This window comes from Anopheles merus, chromosome 3R (genome assembly GCF_017562075.2).
Source record: "Anopheles merus strain MAF chromosome 3R, AmerM5.1, whole genome shotgun sequence".
In the NCBI taxonomy this organism is placed as follows: domain Eukaryota; kingdom Metazoa; phylum Arthropoda; class Insecta; order Diptera; family Culicidae; genus Anopheles; species Anopheles merus.
This window is the reverse complement of record NC_054084.1, coordinates 21495305-21518801: the sequence shown is the minus strand read 5'-3', so window position 1 is coordinate 21518801 and position 23497 is coordinate 21495305. Positions and strand designations below refer to the sequence as shown.

At 41.8% G+C, this 23497-nt stretch overlaps 1 protein-coding gene across 6 annotated transcripts in view; it reads right to left on the bottom strand.

Annotated features, from left to right (window-relative positions):
* LOC121595846 (calcium/calmodulin-dependent 3',5'-cyclic nucleotide phosphodiesterase 1-like) overlaps nucleotides 1-23497 on the bottom strand; it is a 269467-nt gene that overhangs the window by 216623 nt on the left and 29347 nt on the right. The window lies entirely within an intron of this gene.

Genomic DNA, 23497 nt, shown 5'->3' with positions numbered 1-23497 from the left:
TGCTGGAGCAAGTTTGACTGTGCTGGATGGGATTGATTGATGGACAAATGGGCGAAGGTTTTAAACAAGACCGATGACTGAGTGATAGCAGAATTTGAATCACAAAGTACACAATGTACAAGGCTTTTTGTGCTTTTGTGATAAATACAGGTTACACATTAAAATATTATTTTAAATGTAAAAGGGTAATCTAAAGATGGAAATACTATAGGTGACACAGTAGGAAAAATCTTGGACTTTCAGTTAACTTTTACTGTATAAAAAATCAATGTTTTTGGTTGTAATGCCTCAAAAGTAGAACATTTTAGTAGTTGTTTTTAAAATGAAAAAAAATCTGATATTTATTCGATTCTATGTGCTACACTATCGCAAAATGACAACAACTGTTTTATTTAAAAGAGCTTAATATGAAAGTAAATGGTAAATACCGATGGTGGAATTCATTTCAATGCCTTGTCATGCATCTTATTTCAATCGTATTGCCTTACAATGCTAAATCTTAATTTATTAGTACAATTGGTCTTGGGAAATGGCCCTGTTGAACTAGGCATGCTAGGAGCAAGATAGACAAATCGCTGAAGATCGGCTTGAAGATCGAATTTTCCATCTATTTGGGACTGGATATTTGTATTTGTCATTCGAAATAGAGCCCTTTAATGAATAAAAAGAGCAATTTCATTGAAACTTAAATGTTTTGAACATGTTTGGATCTCATCTCATTAATATCAAGCTAAAACAATGTAGAATCCAAAAAAGACAAAATAAGTAAGAAGTGAGGTAAGCAAGGGGAAATTTCACCCAAAAATAAGTATGTGATTGATAAAGAGAGTTGCGTGCTCTAAACCCTACATATAAAACAGTTCATGAGACTTTAAAAAGTCCCTTGGTCAGGTGTTATATTCCATTCAAGCCGTTATTTAACCATTTACTCCATTAAAGTATCACACTACTCACATCATCCTCATCACCAACCCAACGAACGAACACTGGCCTGTTTACTTCATCTCAAAACAGTGAACAATAAATTCCTAATGCTCTGTAATAATATTCTAACCATGAACCAGCTGGAGCCATGAATTACATTTGTTACCACAACAAAACCAATTTGTGTTCCTTAATTCCTGTTGCTTATAATCTCTTCACCACAAGTACGCCTTACTACATACATTATAGCATCACACACACACACATACAAACCATAAGCGTTGTAGATGATGATGGAACCCATTACAGCGATTGGGGGATGGTGGAAAATATATGAGCCAAACTCCCAAGGGCGATGCAGCATGAAATCGAATTACCCGTTGATGAAGCCGTTTATTGAGTTATGCTCACTTCCTGCGAAGTTCGCACCGGCTGGTGGGGACACCTTACCGACAGGATCGATCGATTTCCTGCTGACAATTAGAATATTTTAATGTATGCATGTGTGGCTTTATATGTAGTGCGACGGAGGCATTTTGCAACATCATTTCGCCCCTGAGATCAGGCTCGAGCACAAGTCCCCAAAGTGAATCCGATTATCGGTGCGAGTCAACATCCTTCACACGGTTAATGTTTGAGCTTTGCCGATCGATGACGATGATGTTCCTGTACCATGTGTCGAGTGCGCCATTAACCACGGATGCAAAAACACTTTCACGCTGCGATTTCCTTCCCCATCAACCGACGGAGACCGTGGCAGACTGTAGCGTACTGGAAGTTTGAATAATTTATGCAAATAATTCCATCTAAAGGTATGCGCGGCTTATCCGCTATGGTCAGGAATGCAGCCACCTTCCCCGGACGGACACCGTTTGCGAGATTGTGCAGAAAACTTGCCCCTTCATCACGGTGTTGAACGGTGGTGAGAAAAGCGAAGACTCAGGCCAACGTAATGGCATTATCCTTATCGACCCAAATATCTAACCATCATCTCCCGGACGCATCACCACCACCACCACCACCTGGCAAAAGATTATGATGACGATAACGACGACTACGGTATGTGGCTCAGATCGATTACTTTAAAGTTTAGTGGCAAGATTCGTTGGTTTTGTGCACAGAGTTGCACAATTTTTATCACCCCAACACTTGACAGCATAGGATCGATTGATCGATTTTACTGTGGAAAAATGGCTCCCATGCTACCCAGAATCCAATTATCGGGACGGTTTTTTTTTATATTTTATTTTGCAAGCTCGTTAAACTCGAGCGGTTCAGTACCGTAGCTTGGTGGCGAGAAGTTTGTCATCTTTGATGAAGTAAGTTATGGGTGCAAGATGAGTTAGTGGAACTTATAACAAAGTAGAAGGTGGAATAAATTGTGATTCGTGATAAAGCTCAACACGGTGGGGAAAGTGTAACAAAATGAAATTGTATCAAATGTGAAGCAATTTGATGCAATCACTAATGCATTACGAATAATCCTAGATTAACCTGTGGGAACATTTAATAATAATCCCACACGAATGTTTCTTTAAGCTCTAGTGATCTCGTAGTAATTACATGAGATATTTATTAATGTTCTGGATACCATTGATTATTTAAAACGCATTCCCGTAACTGGCTTTTCTGAAATAAATATAACTAACATACAATATAAAATTAAAATCAAAGCCCTATTCTTTTTTCAAAACGTCACTGCATCAGGATTGAAATAATAAAGCAATAAGTTTGTAGCTTTTAGACGTCTGATGTAGCCACTGGAAGCGTCTTTTAAACGTGTGTTTTTTACGGGAAACTCTTCTTTGTTATTAGCTATATGGAGCAGAAATCTAACGAAAGCTATCGCTTTTAAGTGGTTGTTTCTCGTTACCATGCTCTAGCTCGTTTAAGTAATGGATATTGGTCTAGCAAGATTGAAAAGAGGTAATTTGCATTTAAAAGCTGAACAACGCTCCAAGGCGTTGTACAAGGACACTAGTACTAACTACAGGTGATGTACGATGAAGATCCTACACAAACACATTTTAATCTATTAAACGTTGCATATCTATTGAAAGCGTTGAGAAACGATGGGACGATCATAATTGGAGAAATTGTGGTCGCCCATATGATTCTCCATCAAGCAGAACAGGCATACGCTATGTAGCAGGTGGAATAGAACCTCACATTACAGTGTTTCTTAGAACATTGTTACAAGAGCCGTAAGAGTAGTTGGTAACAAATGAACGAATGATGTTCATCGTTTTTCTGCTTCAGTTCATATTATGGTTCGTTGTAATCCGTCCGATGTACACACTAAAGCCTCTCCTGCTCGCCCATTCTTCCCTGACATAATGATGCCTATTCTTCTCGATTGGTCTTTTGGTGTATTTGCTATTACGATCACAAGATCTCCTGGCTTCCGATCCTGTTTGAATTTATTTGAAAACATTTATTCCTTGTTGTAAATTTGATTCTTATTTGATATAATGTTCATGATCATGATCTAGTACGTCACACATCCAATACAGTGAACCCTCTCTTATTTGAGAGGCGATGGGACTGTCGAATAAAAGGGGTTTTCAAATTACAGAGGTTTAAAGTGAATGAAAGGTCCATACAAATAAGAAAGAGACAGAACATTTAGTATGCAGCCTTAACTGTTGCTATAGAAAACTGCGAACAGAATCGCTAATTTGAGCATACATCTTTCAATAACCATGGCAACACCATACTCAAATAAGAGGGACACATATTTCAGAGGTTTTCCAAATTAGAGGAACAAAAATGTACTGGAAATCAAGGGACTGTGCAAAATGTTCAAATATAAGAGTTTTTTCAAATTGGAGAGGTGTCAAATAAGAGAGGGTTCACTGTAGTTGGAACGTGGACTAATCCCCGTTCGTTGTTACGATCAAGATATCGACCGAGTACTTTAAAAATGCTTTCCAGAGAGTATATCAACATTAGTGCGGGCAGAATTTGCATACAAACTTTGCTTCAACAACACAATGATGCATGAAATACAAATTGAAATTTAAAGTGATTTTTTTTTCTGCAACTACGGAATAAAATGGAACAGTCATGTTTATCGTTGCAACAGCTAATGGCATGGAAAGCAACATCAGATCAATACAGGGGTTTTGAGGATTATATAGACATGTTCAGTGGGTTGTAGTTTTGTTTCGGCATATAATAGACTTTTTCAGCGAGATAAAGTATTGTGCGGATGTAGGCGTTGACAAGTTCAGCGATTCTGTAGTGCTGTCATTTGTTCAGTTTACATCCTGTGGCGTAGCGTTTAATTTTTCTTTCTTAAATGCCCTAAGAGTAGCTAATAAGCTGTTTAATACATGTATTAGTTGAAATAAACATATTTTTACCTTCTGATGAGAATGATCCAAGCTGCAGTCCAAGGGATACGAAAGTGACAGCTCTACAGTATAACCGAACATGTCAACGCCTACTTCTGAACAATGCTGTATCTCGTTGAAAGAGTCTATATGCCAATATGCCTGAACAAAAGTACAACTCGCTGAACATGTATATATCATCCACGAAAACCCTGTAATATGCCTAAACAAAACTACAACTCGCTGAACATGTCTATATAATCCTCGAAAACCGTGTAAATGACAATATTTGCGAAATGACGAATGGGTAACACAATTTCCTATCTAATCCACTACATCATCACCTCACCTTCCCATATTGCTGTTGAACAACACAGAGACGAAACATTGTATCCCATCGAACAGTGGCTTTTCCATTGCGAGGTGTTTTTTCCATTTTGTACGCTAGTCGTGAAAATATACCGATTCGATTAATTTACCTATACCAAATTACTGAGTGCGTATAATTCATCGCTCCAAAGCCATCGCTACAAGAGCGTTGGCGTTGGCGCAAATGTGGTGCAGTATGTGGCAAACAAATTGAGAATGAAAAGATAAATAGTTTCCAATCTCCTGTCGATGCAGGCGCAACGAGAAGGATAACACCTGATGAAGCAAGCGCAGGGTCGGCGAAGTGCTGTTCCCAATGTCCCACAACGAGGTTGCTCTGTGACGGGTGGACGGGTTTTTACTCACAAACGCACACACATCTACGCCAACTCCCTAATCATAATGCCATTAAATAATTCGTTCATTTCACCCGCTTCCTGCGGTGGTAGAATGGGGAAACAGGCTGGAGGTAAATTCAATTTCCCGCCTAGCGTCAAATTGAGTGCCTGCAGCGCAACCAAAGATTGGGAGTTCGGTTCAATACAACCCCCCTCTTGAACCCTGTCCGCTCCCAACGCAGCGGGAACGAATGCACACTTTCGTAAGCGATGATTGTCGAAATGTTGTTCGCAAGCCGGAATGCAATGCAACTGCACCTGAGCTGTGCTCTGATAAACCCAATGATCGATTTCAGAGCTGGCGGTTGGCGCACGATCGATTGCCCTCCGATCGCCACGATATGATTAACGAGCCCGAAGTCACTTAACAAATCACGGCCCCCCATTGCCGCAGACCGACGCTTCACACCACAAGTGGTTCGATTTCCTTCGCATTAATCGATTTTGAAGTGTATACTGGCAGGCACCGGTGCCTATACGTGCGTGTGATGCAAACGTGACCCGCGGTACGCGTTAGTTTAGGATCGATAGATCGCAACTGACCCGGCGTGCAGCTGCAGTTGCAACAAAATGTACTATTAAATGAACTATTTGTTAAGGTACTGTCGCGTGGTGTGCTGCCGGTGGTGTGGGTAAGCGGTGCTGTGATACGGCGAGCGTGCATGAATGAACCATAACCCAAACTGTCACAGCGTAAACGGTGTGACAGATATTGATTATGAAAATCAATTGAGCTTTGCAGCGGGGCGTTTCACGTGTGACGCGCGAATCCAATCAAATCGAACATGTGACAGACGTATAAATAGTACTGTTTTGCAAATCACGTTTTTTTGGAAATATTCGTCATACGCGATGAACATTATTCATGTTGGAAGTATATTTAAAGCTTTTTCTGAGCCAGGCCAAATGGTGAAAGGAATTGTGCTTTAGGAAGTTTGCTCAATTCTCTTCATCTAGAGAACAAACCTTAAATCTTCTTAAAGTCATATTCGACGCGTAAACCTAGCAAACCAAGGCTTTTCTTGTGTATAAGCACTATACTGTTACGCTTGCTATTAAAGCACAATTTTCTCCTTTTTTAAACATGCAAAAGATAAACTAAATTGAGAGAAATTATCTGTTTTCATAAAAAACCGTGTTGGTCGCCAAACTCATGGTCGTCTAATTCTTAGTCGCAAACTTCTTGGTCGCAGGATCCTTGGCCACAAACTTTTTGGTTGCAAAATTCCTGGTCGCTAAATTCCTGGTAGCTAACTTCTTGGTCGCAAAATCTTTGGTCGCAACATCTTTGGTCGCAAAATTCTTGGTCGCAAAATTCTTGGTCGCAAAAATATTGTTCGATAACTTCTTCAAGGTCGCAGGATCCTTGGCCACAAACGTTTTGGTCGTAACCTTCTTGGTCGCAAAATTCTTGGTCACAAAACTCCTGGTTGCAAAATTCTAGGTCACAAAATTCCTGGTCGCATAATTCCTGATCGCAAAATTCTAGGTTGCAAACTTCTTGATCGCCAACTTCTTGGTCGCAAAATTCTTTGTCGCAAAATTCCTCGTCGCAAAATTCCTCGTCGCAAAATTTCTCCGCGCAAAATTCCTCGTCGCAAAATCCCTCGTCGCAAAATTCCTGGTCGCAATATCCTTGGTCGCAAACTTCTTGATTCCAAACTTCTTGGTCGCAAAATCCTTGTCTGAAGTGTCTAACGAAATGTTGCAAGGAGAATTCTAAACCAAAGAAAGATTGAGCAGCAAATTTACTTGTAAGCGGAAGTTAGGTTCCTTTTTCTAGGGCCCCCCTTGAGACGCTGGGGCCCATGAAGCCGTTTAGTTTGCGTACTGCTTAATCCACCCCTAACTGCAACTAGGAGAATCTGTTGCTTCAATGTCGATAGATCTCTCATCTTGTTTGGCACAGCAACCGCTGTCGGTCAAGGCCTGCTTGAACCCACTAGTGAAGTGAGCTTGGCTTTCAGTGACTTATTGTTACCATAGCAGGATAGTCAGTCCTACGTACGGGGGCACGGTCTATTCGGGGCTTGAACCCATGACGGGCGTGTTGTTAAGTCGTACGAGTTGACGACTGTACCACCAGACCGGTCGATAGATAGTTGCTACTAAATTCAGATTATCAATTTGTAATGACCTTGCTAATGGAAATAACAGCCAAAGAGTGAATGTGCGATGAATAATTGCAAACCATACCAAGATTTACAATCAATTTTTTGATAAACCAACACAGTAATGAAAGTCTATGGGTTCCTTCCTCAAATTCTTCTATTCAACTCAATCATCTTGTCTGTTATTCGTATATCAAAGTGTAGATGTTGAAACTGTAAAATAAGGTCAACATAAATTATTAATACATTCGCAAAATATTTCCTGTCTCTTGAACACTACAGCAAAAGGGACTCCAATTTCACACTCGAATCATATTTGTTTAAAATATTTACTACCGAGCGTAATCAATTCATAAATTTATAACGACCTTCAGGGCCGCATTGCTTCGCCGTCTATTGGAAGCTGCCACAGACTAGCCCTTTCACCTCACTGCTGAACTCATCGCGCCGCTTCACCACCATCTCCAGCATCCTGATTGAACTTCACCCTTGTGCCCCGGACCTCGGCGTAGAACAGGTTGGTTGAATAATTTGTTCACGACTGGCCTTTCCCTTCCGCGATTCCCCCTGCTATCGACCGCGCAACCATCGATTTGGTTGGAAAATAGGCCGGACATGGATCCGGATTCTTCCCATCGCAACCTGCCGCCTGCTGCCGCTGATTTACAACCTACCCCGGAAAAAGGTCACCACACCAGCATCAGGCATGAAAACTGGAGCAAGGTTACGGGGACAAACGGTCGATCTGTGTGCTGCGATGGGCAACCGTCCCCATGAAAGGAAAAGCGTCTCATACGGAACCAGTTTCCCGAAACCGTTTAACAGACCACGCGGGAGGGGCAGGGTTTTAGGCAAAGGGAGCAAGCGGGAGCAAGAAGCGGATGAGCGTAGACCGGAGCTTTGTATATTAAATTATCCCCTGCCCGCTTGAGCTCCATTGGAAGCGGGCGGCATCGCCGTGCGTATTGCCGCCCCTGATCACTATACCTTCTTTCGATTATCGGCAACGGGGATGACAGGCAGTGCTCTTTTTTATCTTCTGCCCTTCCACCAACTCGAGCAGCTTGAAGCGAACAATGAGCGCTAATAAATTATGTCAACGTTTTCAAGTATTCAATTATGCTGTCTCCTTGCGCTCGGCTTTCTTACTGGCCGTCCCCAGCAAAGTCATATCTCGCATCCTTCCTTGCGTGTGGTGCGGTGCGTACGCCACACGGCCACTGCTGAACGGAGGAGATTCCAGTTCGTGAGGCTTGTGGAGGGCTGCAACCTTAACCTTACCGCTTCAACGTTCGTCGCTTGTGTTTCTTCAATGAAACCGATTTGCTTTTCGCTTGTTTTTTTTTCTTCTTTCTACTTCACCCCATCTTTATCGTCGTATCGCTTTCGTGTGCTCCATATTTCTCTCCTCGATTATGCCACCGATTGGTTCTCGTGGTGTGCTGAAGCTTTATGCAACATAACAACCCTCATCTCACGCACGCTTTCACCTCAACGCTACCTCCCGCTTGCGCTGCTTCTCTTCTGTAGGTGTAGGGAGCCATAAATTAATCGAGCTTTAATCATTTCCTTCACTCCACTGTACTGTCTGTCCGGCGTTTACAGCGTTCGACCCCGAAGGTAGAGGTGCTGGTAATACGCATGTAAGCTGCCGGCGCTGAACATGTGGGCTGCGCCGCGTATCGGTCATGTGTGTGTGGCGTGAACCACGACGATGCGGAATCAATCGGTGACCGAACGGTAAAGGTCCCACAGTGAAATGAACCGTACGGGAATGCCGCGTGAGTGTGAGGATGCCGCCCTGCCCCAAAAGGAGCAAAACAACTACTTCGCGCGGGATGATTTATTATCGCTTGCCAATTGGTGTGGTATTTTGTTTTGAACGTTGCCAACGTTGAATTGGTTCCGAGAACGATGAAGCGATTTCGGCCAAGCGGCGGTAAGGTAAGCGATAGTTGGGGTGGGATTCTTTTTATATGGAAAGTTCTGAATTTAACCAATAAAGAGAGTTGGCGAGTGAGTTTTGGAAGATTTGATTGTGAGGCTCCCAACGGGAATCGGCTGACGATGTACTTGAAGTTTGGAAGTATTGAAACACTAAATGCTGTGGAATTGATAAGATGGCTTTAGAGACATTAGAGTAAAATAAAAAAAAAACATTACAGGGTTTCCCACGATTTATTGATCAATTCTCATGATTTTTTGGTGCTTTCCCACGATTTTTTTATCGTATCCTATAGATTATTGGTTCGTTCCCATAATTTATTGGTATTTTCCGATTGGATACCAATACTATTGGACCAAAGAATTCTGGAAAACGGCTAAAAAATCGTGGGAACGCACCAAACAAATATGGGAACCCACCAAAAATGTATGGGAACCAACCAATCAACCCTGTATTCTTGATTTTTGGTAAATAAAGTATTGACTTTCCCAATCTGTTCTGTGTTGAATGCTGTCTGTGTTTTTCACTATAAAAGTATTTTGTTTTATTGTTTTTTTACTAAAATCTTCAAAAATCGTTGTGATTTATTTTGAGATATATTTCTATTATTTTATCTATTGTTTTCCTGTCACAGTTAAATCAGTTTTTTACCTGTTGCAGGGTCTCTTGGGTCAATCTTGGGTTTGGTAGCTTTCCGAAACATTTTAGTTGCTTCCGATAGTTTTTTTGGATTTTATTTTTTACTTTTTGCATTCATTGTACTTATCTATCTTTTTTATGCATTATTTAGAAACACTTCTTACAAAGCTTTAAAATTACAGGGTTTACCACGATTTATTGCTTAGTACCCATATTTTTTTTGGTGCATTCCCACGATTTTTGGTCGTATCCCATAGATTTTTGGTTCGTTCCCATAATTTTTTGGGCTCGTCTGATTGGTATCAAAACAATTAAATAAAAAAATCGTGGAAACGCATAAAAAAAAGTAATTAATTAAAAATTGATGGAAACTAACCTATAAATCGTGGGAAACCCTGCAATAGGCATGGTACTAACAAAATTTGTTTAACATTATGCTTTCCAGGGATCAAATTTTACTTTCTATCTGCTTTTCACGGAACAATTTTTGGACATGTTTGGTTCTTGTTAGCCTTTCATATTTTTTTGAAACATGTAATACCTGTTTATATTAAATAAAAACAACATAAACGTTATTTTTCAGTGTTTTTTTTTATTTGAGGTACTTTCATTTAGTTTTATTGAGCTTGCAAGCTGTTCATTCATAGTCTATTCATATATTACTTAGAGTCAACTATTGCCCTAAAGTACATTTTCCATCCTCATGGCGCATCACATTCTATCATCTTTCACCTCAAAACAGATGGTTCGACTTCCTTCCGACTACCGCTACATCCGCGGTAAAGAAATTTCTACACCACATTCCCGCGGGGAAGAGCGGGAACAAAACTTTCGCTCAATCAAACACACTATTGTCTCGAACGGTCAAACTATCCGGAGCGTTAGTTGAGATGAAAAAAGTGCAATTTACACGCTTCCGAATGGTGTGATAAGGTGAGTTGTGTGACTAAAGTGTCCCCACAAGTTCAGGTCAGGAAAAAAGCGATCGAAATAGATAGCTGAACGTACTCTTTGGCACGTGAAACGAAGGAGCAACAAAAAAAATGCCCCAGTATGTCACACGTGCTAATGAACAATGTGCAACATCAACACTTTGCTGTACGAACCGTAGGTGTCCCTACACGGGAGACCTTTTGTAGCTGTTTTATTTCATCCAACCTTCCACCACCGTCATCACCGTCATCAGCATCGGTGATGCTGTTGCGCTGTGAAACTTCTGTCTGCAATGAACTTTCGATTATGTGCTCTCCGCCAACGCACACCGAGGGCCACCGTCGCCGGTGGTGGTCGAGCGCTAAAATGCAACTGCTCCCATGTGTGTGTGTGTGTGTGTCCTCCGCATACGAGCAACTCCGGACACAGCATAAATGAAATTATACAAAAAGATTACAACTTGCACTGGTTGCGGTGGCATACCCGGTCTGTACGAACCCGCAAAATCACACCACAAATCGTTATTTATGACTGCAACGCTTGCAGCATGCAATGATCGTGTCGTTGTGGACTCATTCAGTATATGTAATGGGTAGATACGGACAAGGGTGCAGTACATCCGAGCCACAGGGTGGCTGTGTTGCAAATGAGTGTTTACTAATTAAACAGTACAGCATCGGGAGTAAGGAACCGGGCGCTTCGATTGGTCCTTGGTTGGGAAAGCTTTCCTGTTATGTCCAATTTTCGGCAAAAAAAAGGTTTGTTATTTCAACTCGAGCATGATTTTCAACCACATTATGGGGCCGATTTTTTTAAAGGGTTAAGCATATTTATTCAGCACTCATCAGTTCGTTGAGGTCATAATAATCAACCATTCGTCATGCTTGACATATATTATAGACTTCACAGTTTTTGTGTCCTTGTAAAAAAATAATTTAATATCCTGCGGCTACTTTAAACTACTTGCAAAAATGTTGAAAATGGAAATGCGAATAATTAATTAGCATTGGAAAACATCCGATTTCAGTATCTCGCTTTTCAAACATCATATCTTCTTCAGTAAGGTCTCTGAAAATTAAACAATTTGTTTTAAAAGCAATCATATGCTTCGGTTTGCCTTCTATTATTTATTTTGTGAAATACCCAAGGAGAAGAACAATTATTTGATAAACAATATGGAGTGGCTGTCTCTTTCGAGTGAAAGCAAATGAAAAAGACTCGATTCGCAAGGTATTCGTTTCTTATAACACGATACTGTTGATTGACATCTCGACTAATATTTACATACAAATAAATTGCATTTGCAAATGCTTTAATCTACCTCTTCACTTTTTAAATGCTTGCCTTTGACAACATGATACCATCCACGAACGGTTCGTCTGTATACTGGGAACACACACGAAAACGTACAGTGTACTCGGCCCAATGTCATCTCCATACGACCTTTGACAATTTTGCACAGTGTTTGGGACTTTTTTCTTGCCCCCGAAAGCCCATTTTGACTCGCATCGTGATGATAGGAGTGTATAAATATCTCTTTCTCCTTGCGCCCACACGTCTACGGCTCAGTTTATCCTGAATTCACCGAACCGACGTACGAATGGGTCTCTTTTTTTTTCTTCCATCTTTACTTTTCCACCAACTCGGCAAGTCGCTTTGATCCTACGTACACCCCCCCCCCCCCCCCTGAGGGTGTCTCCCCTTTTTCCCGAACGGATGTGATTGCAGACGACAAAGACAAACAATGTTTAAAACGCAATCATGCCGATCGGCTGCCGCTGCGTGGGAAAACGGACGGCGTACGTGTACTACGTCTGGAGGTCAAAGTCAGGGATGGCGTCGCAACGAGACGCACGCTTCGCATTTGCTGCCGTGCCGTGTCGTTGCCGTGCAGGTGGCTTGAGTATCACTTTCGCATCCCGGGGATGATTTTATGGGACTTTAATTAGCATCCTTCCTGCAGCTCGGCACGGTAAATGGGGCGCCCAAGGCACCGCAAGCACACTTGCCAATCCCGAGGACCTGAGTAAAGTGTTCCCATCTGCTTGTGCTCCATTTTGCGCACAGTTTATTTACAGGCTGAGGTCACAAAAATAAACTACACTGTGCTACGGCGTGTGCCAGCGAGACTACGGCCCTTTTGGACAGGCGTATTGGCCTGCTAAGCATGCAACGAAGGATTTGAACCGTAAACGATAACCGTCGATGTCAATCAATCTTTCGCCACCGGGTTTACGGTCGACTGACCGTTCTGAGCTTGCCGGCGGAGGTCGCTGATTGCTTCGCCTTGTTGATGCGTGCCGTCCAGTCAAAGCACACCACACACGCACGGACATTCAACCGAGGCCAAATCGGTGGGGTCATGCGATGGCGGCTGGAAGCGTTGCATAATTATCGCCCAGTCAGGTTCTTCTTTCGAAAACTAGAGCGCTCTTGTGCACGCGTCCTTCGCTCGTCGCAGCCGAACAAAGTCAGCCGAACGGGTACCAATGGGGAAGGGGATGGAACAACAGTGCCCGATGCAAATGCAAAGTGTGTGGTGGTTCTGCCCCGAAACGGAAATGTCATGGTGACGAAAGGGAAAACCACCACCCTCGCCCCACAAGCCCCCCGGGTGTGGGATGAACTTTCGTCATCTCCGTGGCAGGGTACAATTATGGAGCGGTGATATTACAATTACCGAGCTAAAGTGAGACGCTAAATGAGGGAGCAATGAATCAAACATCAATTAGGAAAGAGTGGTCGTTTTGTAGCAGAAGATTATGAGTTGTGTTGTGTTGTGTGTGTGTGTTGATAAAATGGGGAAGAAATCGAAAGCTCATGAGATATTTCTTAATGATTGATAAGCTCTTCATTAAGCGTAATTGCAATCAAATTAAAAGGAGCTATCAAAAGTTAAATGATATCAGTCATAATGTTAATTTGAAACAAGAAACAAAAAACAGTTGTAATGAACATAAACTCATAAGTTTGTCTTATAACATGAGGATTTCATTTGCTGAAAATAGTTACAAATACATTAATATATCTGATATATTAATAAATCTCAAAAAATGTAAGATGTTTCTCACATTTTTGTAGACTCCTCCCATGATGTCTTGGACGTTACCCAGAGTGTTATGAATCATTTGTAATACATCAATTGTAACTTAATAATATCTATATTAAATACTAACACAACAAACAGCAAACCAAATGCAGAGTACAAGGTTGAGACGTATCAACAAAAACTTGTAGGGTGATGCCAGTCAAAAAACATGTAACGCTGATTAAATTTACGAGCCATTGCAGTTTTAGGATCGTTCTCGCTATATGCACGTCTTGTAAGGTCAGTTCGTATTAGTCTGTAATTACGGAACATTCTAGGAGGGACATTTATATTGGCTCTAGCCAAAAGTTCTTACGAATCTATCTCACCGACAATAAGCTAGGATATAAACGTACATTGGGCGTGATAATCGGCTGTATCGGGGTGGTCGTTCGTCGAAGAACGTTCGTCGCTCATGAGTGGACAGGGTTGTACCACTAGATTGGCAGAACAAAACCTAGACGGTTTTCAAATTTTTGATCATAGAGGGCTATGAAATGAGTGAAAATGAGCGTCGCGGCGAACGTTCCCGGGAACGAACGACCACCCCGAATCGGCCGAATGTCTCCTGGCAAGTGTGTCCAGACCAAATAACTAACAACGATTATGGTACAATGGACCAGGGGTTACATTACGCCACGGAATGAAGTGCAAGACAAAACGTGTAACTCTGTTTTGGACAGGTTCAATCCTATCGGACCATATACTAGAGAACGGACACCAAACTACAAAACTGAACTCGAGTTATACAGAGTTAACAAGCAATGTGGATGATGTGAGCTCTCTCTCTCTGGATTGTCGACGAATAAATCCTAGCGTTTTGCTAGCTTTATCACTAAAATATCTAAGGCCGCGGGGCCACGGGGCTTTCTCAAGCTGAGAAAACATTCTCAAGCACTCATTTAAGTTTCTCAAGCACTCAAAACTTGTTCTCAGACGCGAGTTCGTGGCCGTCGTCAATTTTTCTCACTCTGAGAATCTGAAAAAGCCACTCAAGCTTTATTTGAAGCTTTAAATAGAAAATAAGCTTTTAATCGCCTTTTTTTTTCAATTACAAACATTGAATACATTTTCTAAAGTGATTACCGAAAAACAAATAGCACAATTGCTCATATTTCAGTTAGCCTATCGCTGCATCGTCAACTTTCTCAAAGATTCTCAAAGATTCTCAAAACCGATTTTGTTCCGATTCGACAAACGCTGAGAACGAGGATTTATCAAAAGCACTCATGAGTGCTTGAGAAAATGAGTGTTGAGAATCCCCATGGCCCCGCGGCCTAAAATATCGCAGTAATGCTGCCGGAAATTTAGTTTGCGGTCCAGGGTGACTCCTTAATCGCTCATCGTTTTGTACCGCGGTAGTTGTGAATCTCATATGTTATAATTATAATTTATTAGACTAGCTATTCCAAAGAGCCACATTGACGTACACTTATCAACAGAAATTACCAAGTCGTTTTATTTGCACCGGTCAGAGAAAAAATCAATCATCCTTTGCAGAGGAAGAGAGTCGGAAGTGTTCTGCATGACCCGAAACAACCTAACATCATCTGCATAGAGCAGACAATCTGCTTCCGTAATGGCCAGTATGACGTCATTGATGAAGAGTGAGAACAGCAAAGGCTCCAAATTGCTGCCCAGAGGAAGTGCCCAGATGAATTCTCGAACATGGAAGAGGAAACATCATGCACGTAGCAACTGCGTTCAGAGATGTAGAACCTGAGCCAATTTACCAACGGAGCAAAGAAACAATTCTAGGCAAGTTTAGTCAACAGCAAGTGATGGTTCACACGATCAAATACAGCCTTAAGATCAGTGTATACTGCATCCATCTGAGTTCGAGAAGTAAGGGCAATTGGAGACGAATTCCACCAGGTTTGTTATAACACTGAGTCGAGAGAAGAAACCATGCTGGCGATTTATAGTTCTAATAGTATAGAAGCACTAATTGTGTAGTTTACTATACTACTGTAAAATCTAAATAGCATTAAACAAAATACATTTTCGTAGACACATTGAGGCACTCAACAACACATGCATCTAATTATTTAAGAATCTGAATAAAAAGTTATTCATTTTTGAAAAATAAAACTATTGATCTGTTATAAAAGCTTTTTTTTCTCTTACTAAACTACTACTGACGGGATATTCGAAAAGTTTGAAATATGGTAAGATTGTAAAGGTAAGAATTTTGAAGATGGAGTCAACTTAACCTGCTCTGCTCTACACGAGTACAAATCACTTACACAAATGATTCCCAGATGAACCAACACTTTGAAACTTTAAGCTTTTAGTAGAATTCAATTCTGTTAAATATTTATCAAACCCACTCAAAATAAATCCTTTTTAACAATCTGTTTCTCTCGTTAATTAGCACAACACAACAATAAACCCCGTTTTGCTGCTTGCTATCAGTCGAGCACATTCCTACAGCAAATCAAGCAAATCACCCTTTAAGCGAAAATGATTAGTGATTTCTGCCGAAGCGATTGTTGTTTGCTGCTGCTGCTGCTGATCATAGCTTCCACCAACGCGGCATTGATTGTGTGCCATATCCAAGACTGTTTTTATTGTTGCTGTTCCAATTCAAGGAAACAATTAAGCAATGTGTTTTTCTTCCTGCCGGCAAAGACACCCAGTACGATTCAACTGGATCCAATTTGTGCCTCATTATTGTACCGGATTTGCAGCCGGAGAATTTGCCGCGCTTTGTGGACTGATGATGTGGGTTGGGATGATTGGAATTGTTTTTCCCCTGTTTTCTTCTCGCACTTGAATGAATGGATTTATTTCTTTCTGCAAGTTTTATAAATAATGACAAACGAACGGCACTGGATAAGAAGAAAGCGAGCACTGCCATAGCAAAGCATTTCACTTGTTGTCTTCTTAATATTAACGTTCACAGCACCCAGCGACAAACGAGCAACTGAAAATGGTTCACGTATCCGATATCGTGACCGAAAGCGTAGGACGTAAACCGTTGTAATCGCATGTCTACAATCGGTCAACCGATTACAACCACAACTCTTTGCTTTGCCCTTGTCAGCCGTACAAAAATCATAAATTAAATGGGGCGATCAAGGGTGTAAATAATTTTTACCCCCAAAAAACGCAACCAAACGCCACCAGACCAGTCTTGGTTGGCTGGTTGGCTGGTTACCGAACACACACCAACACACCGGGATAGTGTTCAAGTGTCACCGAAAAGTGGCAGACTGTTCAGGTCACGCATAGTAAATGGAATGCGTTTTTACCATGTTGCTTGCCTGTCGAGCAAAACGGGTCGCCTTGAAGTTTCGGCCCAATATCGTGATCAAAGTGTAAACAGGGACACAACGTTATCAGAGCACGGTATCCGGGGCGGCTTCTACCGGAGAGGTCGCTGCACAGTTAATTTGAAGGTCCGAAAGCCCCAATTTTCTCTGGAAAGTGAACATCCGCTAGATCCGCTTTTGAAATATGACCCGAATTTTCCCGAAATCCGTCCCACCGGTCTCCCCACGGTGACAGTGGTGGTTGCTTTTAATTGTTAATCATGCTTTTAATGGGCAATTTTGGCGGGACCGGGCTCGCTGATATCGATTGGGTTTTCCTCTGGTACACACACACACACGAAACGAACGTACAAAACGCTGGGTACACCCGGAAAAGCTTCGGTAGAAGCGTTAAAATTAATGGTGGAAAATAAATATACCAACCAGCGTGTTTGGCACTGGCACAATCGACTGGTGGGGGCAAATGCGGTTAGCCATTAGCTTGGGGTGACATTTATGATAGTTGGTACATTAGTTTAATCGTTTCTAGAACTGAAATATTGTCATTACTGGTTTTCAGAACAAATATTGCGAATAAATTATTTTTTTAAGGAATTGGAAACATCCAACCTTGAATAAAGTATCAATGTGTATTTTGTGCCCATTAGCCGTAAAAGAGGGTATTTAATAGCTGAATCAATTTTTTAAACCCCCTTTTTTTTCAAACCAAATATGGCACACATGATTTATGAAACCAATATAGCCAATTGTTCCATTAATAATAATAACAATGTTTACCATAAGCTACGAATAAAGCGGAGGAACAGGAAAATGCACAGCGCAAAGCTCCCACAACGACCGAACGAATAAACGGATGAATGAATGGACAGTGAAAACGATCAGCCTGCAAACATCAAAAGCTCTCCATAGATATTTTTTTTTTGTTATAAAGCCCTCCCTCATTCAGCCCTTCCGTTTTTGCCTTCATTTTCCATTTCATCGGCTGTAAGCGGCAGCATAAAATCATAAAGCAAAAAGGGGTAGCCAAGAAATGACCGAGAACACACGCTGTTCTGATTAATTGCCCTCGTAAAAGATTGAATCATCGACTGTCGACTGGCGGCGTTCGTGCGACTGTTCGAGCACCATCATCGGCTTCGCGGCCATCCGTCTTGTTCTCGTTTCGCACACGTCACCGTGCGTTCTGCGTGGAGTGTTGCAAAGGAAGCAAAACAAAAAGGGCAGCTACCTACATAAGCTGGCTCGAATGCTGTTGTCCCCTGAGGGGTGGAAGCAGTGGGGAGCGAAGAGTTTGTTCGCCAATTGTGAGCAGTATCTTGCAAGCTGCAGCTTACAACGATCGAGCAGTTGAAGGGTTTCGGTCAAAAAACAACGAAAAAAGGGAACTTAAGACGATTCTACGAGGAGAGATGGGAATTATGGTTTGTTCATTAATTTAGTTAGTATTATTTTACGCTGCATTTATATACATTTTTCCATACAATGAATAAGCTCGATTAATTATTAATTTGACGTAATGATTTTGAATTTTACGTCCCTTTTTCCGCCAAACCATACCCATAGTGCCGCAGCGAAGTGCCTCCAGAACACTTGGTTTCTGCACTCGAACCTGCCAACCTGCCGACGGTAATACCTTTTCACCATTTCGCCCGGATCGAATCGAAACGCCCCAAACCAAAACGGACCTTTTCCAACAGCCATAGCCAAGCATGGGCCTCCCGGAGCCTTTACGCAGGCGTTCGCTCAGCATCAGACTCACAGCGACGACGACAAGAGCCCCATCTGGAGCAAGGTCAGGGAGCAAATGCAATCACGATGCACCGGCACACTGCTGCTGTTCCCTCTCGGCTAACGAATGTCACGTGCCCCACGGCTGCAACAGAACACCCGCAAGAAGTGCCCGCCGCACCAGGCTTCAAGTTGCATCCAAAAGATCCCCGAACGTCTCAGACACACCGTGCTCGAAGTGCACGGGCCTGGTTATTTCTGGAGCATAATCGATGGCCTTGAATTTATTACGATCCCGTTTCGGTGTCGAGACCGTCTTATTCCGCAACCGAGCCGCATCGGGCAGGAGACGAAATCGGGTGTGAAATTGCAATCGGTTGGTCGGTGTGCAATGTGAGCCCGCACGGTGGACAGAACACGAACCGATCTTACCCGCAGCACAGCACAAGAGCCTGACAGACAGAAGCTAAGGGTTGGGAGGATGGGATGCAGAACCTTCTACTCGATAGCTTTATTGTGTGACGTGCAGGAGAGTTATTGTGAGCAGATAATTGGTCCAGCCGGCCGCAAGGAGAAGAAATGTCCTGCTATCCAACTCACACAAGCGTCCTCGAGACTTGGTTGGCTCGATTTCCCAAAACGCGGGGGAAGTATCTTGGCTGCTTTCGGAAGCTTAACACCGAAAGGTCACTGGTACGTATGGGTGCGGGCAGAAACGGGTAGCTGGTCCACTGTACTGACTAGCTGATATATGGCCCAGACAATGGAAGTTGAAATATATTGCGGCAGCATTTGTAAATTCCGATCCACTATACGAATAGGTTCAATGGAAAGAAAGGGCACACACACACACACACACACACACACACACACACATTCATAACTATCTCCGGATCAATATGAAACGGATCTTGAATGGGAAAGTAGGCTACCGCCCAGAGCTGAAGGATGCTCAACGTCCGTGCATCAACAGTAGCGCGGCCGATGATGTGTGTGTGGTGAGGTAGCTAAATCAATAACCGGCACTCATGCAAATGCTCATAGAAATCAATTTAGAATAAAACCGACAACCGATAAAATGGAAATTGAGCTTTGCCTCTTTGGCTTCGAGCCTTGAGTTGATTGGGAGGAAAGATTCCGCACTATTGCATTTGAACGAGCACAAACACACATAGGGCCAATATTAGAGGAATTGTTACCCAGTTATGCATTGTTGGTTTAGGAAACGGAAGTGAATGTTTATTGAGGATTTTTCTGTGATTGGTTTGTGACTTGTATTCAATAGCTGTTGCACAGTTTATTGTATTTGTGACTTCAATAATAACTGAGCTATTATTTTTTTATTTAAAGGATTCCATACAATAATGATTTATATTTATATTTAGTACAGCTAAGTCGATACGAAATAATAAAGCTATCGATGTCGAGAACGATTGTTTCTGTTATAGAATAACAGATTAAATAAAGCCTAAGAACTGATATCGATGCTACATTTTTGCATAAGATTAGCAAGCAAAATATATATGTAAATCGAAGCAAACATCGACATATATCAAACATATATCAAAAATTTGATACAAAGAAAACAGTATATATATACGATACAGCAAAAAAATCTATGGACTTGTTTTTGGAAACATTCTATCTGTATTTGGTAGATCCTTCGATCAAGCACCGTCAATAATATCATTTGTGTGGAGAACGGATCATATTAGATATTGTTTTCAGCTAATTCACTACTAATACTATCATTTCCTTCTGGAGTAAGGCCTACAAGGTTTCGCAAGGATTTTTGGTTGTTTCCCGAAAATGTTTGGATGCTTCCTATATATTTTGGTGTATTTAAACGATTTATTGGGCGTTTCTCAGAATTTTTCGGTTCAATTGTATTGATTTCCAATGGGACGATACTAATAAAACGGTGACTAAACCGAGAGATGAGCCCAAAAAATAACGAGATCAAACCAATGAATCGTAAGAAAATCCAGTAACTTGGATCAGTAATCCCAAAGGTGGATTACCTCTTCTTGTGTTGAATGGCTGCAATAAGATGAACATAGTTTCTAGGCACAAAATTTAGCCATTAATCCAGAAAAATGCTATTCGATAACGTTCATAGAAAATGCACAACCGGCCTTAAAGGGGTTTGCACGAAAAGATCTCAACGGCTTTAATAACTTCATCACCAAAACAATCTACTAACAACAACTAACTGCTCAGTTAACTCCACAACAAATGATTTATTTCCATACGCATCGTACCTTGCAAAGCTCTCAACGGCTCTGGCCTCAAGGCGATCTGTTGCACACCTAATTCCTACCACGGAATTTCGTTTTGCCCTCTCCTCGAGTCCTGCACTGTTTCAACTACTGCCAAAACATTCCACAAAACATTTCACTTCCTCCATCGGTATTGCATTGTATTCGCAAATTTTCCTCATTTCCTACCTAGCTGCTCGGTGGAGTAGAGATTAAAGTTTTCCAATTAAACAAACTTTCCGAGAAGCTAACCCAATCCAAGTTCGAAATGAGGCGGGAGGAGAGAGAGAGAGATGGAAAGGGAAAACGGTCCCTGTCACCATCCGTTAGGTGCACCGAAAACAAAAGCAACACGAAACTTTTCCTATCTGATGTGCAAGTGCCATTTGCTGCTAGTCAAATTTGGAGCACCGTGAGATGCTGTGTACGTATTACCCCTAAAACATGCAGTGTGAAGACTTGTTAAAGCTCGCTTAATTAAATCACCAAGCGTTTATCTTCCTGCAGTCTCTATCTATCCCGCTCTCCCTCTCTCTTTAACGACACTAAACGTTGAAGAATGAATACCTAGACAAGTTTTTTATACAGAGCAAACAGGTTTAGATGAGTTTCCGACCAAACAACAGCACTAACCTTTACCTACTTGTTTCATGTTTCATGCAATGACATGATGTGATTTTCTTTTGTTTATCGTACGGCACCACTCGAAGAAGTTCCATCCACTCGGGCCACGATTAGACGAGCCGACTACCGCTAACACATAATAATGATAATAGTATTAATCCATACGCAAGCAGATCTCGCTTGTGGCCCGCCTACAGCACCCTGGAGGAGAAGAAGTTGGTCCACATCAACACAGGCGCTTGATCATAATTACAGCATATTATCACCTCCAGGGAGGGCTGGGACGGATGCTCCGCTGTGCGTGAAATCTGTAGATGATCCCTGTCGAGTGCCCCGGGAACACTTGTAGTAATTGGATTTTATTGTGCCAAGGTTAATTTGATTAGCATCGCTTTGGCGCTCCGTTTAAGGACACGTCGCTTTGGTTCGGTTTACTAATGAGTTAGGTAAGAGAAGCTCCATTTTTTACGGTGAAGGGAGTGTGTTAGAAAACAATACGCTTGAAGGTGATGAGCTATTAGTGTATTGTGAAAAATGGAAGCTCATTTTAAGTGAGCTAAATATTCATCAAACTGGAGTGCTCAGCACTCCAATACACCCTTATTTGCCTGTTCATCAACCATCCAGATCCTCACAGAAATCTTCATTTTTTTCACTCCATCATTCTGCCACCCTTGCATCGAATCGTAATGATTCGCTTTCCTTCTCGAAATGGAAAGGATTTTTCCTTCTCAGCCCTCAGCGTTTTTTCATTTCCTGCACCTCACACAGCGCAGTTAATACTCCATTTTCCATGCTGTTCGCTAAATACCGTAGACAGAGCGAACACTCTCGTCCATTTTGTGCGCTAAATTGCCGTCAGCAAAATGCTAATTATGTCACTTAAAAGTTCTGTTCAGTCGGCAAAAATCGGACGACACTTTCGTGAGTCCCGCGAACATCATTTGCATCTTGTTCGCAAAAGAGGTGGATGATATGATGCATTGGACGGCGAACACACACACACCATCGGACGACCTAGCCCTGAACGCTGCCGCAACGTTCTCGTTCCTTTTCATCGGACATAATTAGTAGCGTCAGATTTCGTGCTACTTTGCGGGATGTGGCAGCTCCCCGTTTTTCCCCCTTTTGCATTTTTTGTGTGCTGTATTGCTGGGTTTTCGTTCGTTTCGTTATTCCAGCACTTTCGCACGTTTTCATGGTACAGAAGAAAGTGACAAAAAAGGTAAAATATATTTTAAAAAAACCGGCAAAATGAAGGGCTAATAGAGATGCTCTCCTTCTTTTGCAGGATTAGGTAGCAGCTGGGCGATAGGAATTTTGAGTCGTATTTCACAGCATTTTGAATAAGCTGCTAATTTGCGACACATTTTCAGCCCGTTGTCGAGTGATTTATTTTCAGCATCACAAACCACAGTGCGAAGATTAGCAGGTTGCAAAAGAGAGCAAATAAAAACATAACGGGCCGGAAGCGGAATACTGATATTACAAAACCCGTTTTGGTTAAATAACTGAGTTTTGTTAAGTAATTTTGCTGCGAAGATGTAGTAATATATCCAAAATAGCTACACAATTCATGGGAAAACTTCGATAGCAGAAGTAGCTAGAAGTTCTTGATACTTTCCTTGAATAAAACACACACATAAGCACACTTCTCGGCCCAACGCTGAACTTTTCTCAACGGTAAACGAGGAACCAAGTTAATAAACTGAATTCTGTGAAACAGAGTCATATCACAAGTCAAGTATTGGTTGAATGTCTGCAGATTGGAAGAAGATTTGAGTTAGGTGTAGTCGTAAAAAGCGATCCAAGATACGCTGCAAGGATGTCGATATTTATAAACATAAATATATAAATATACAAAATAAAT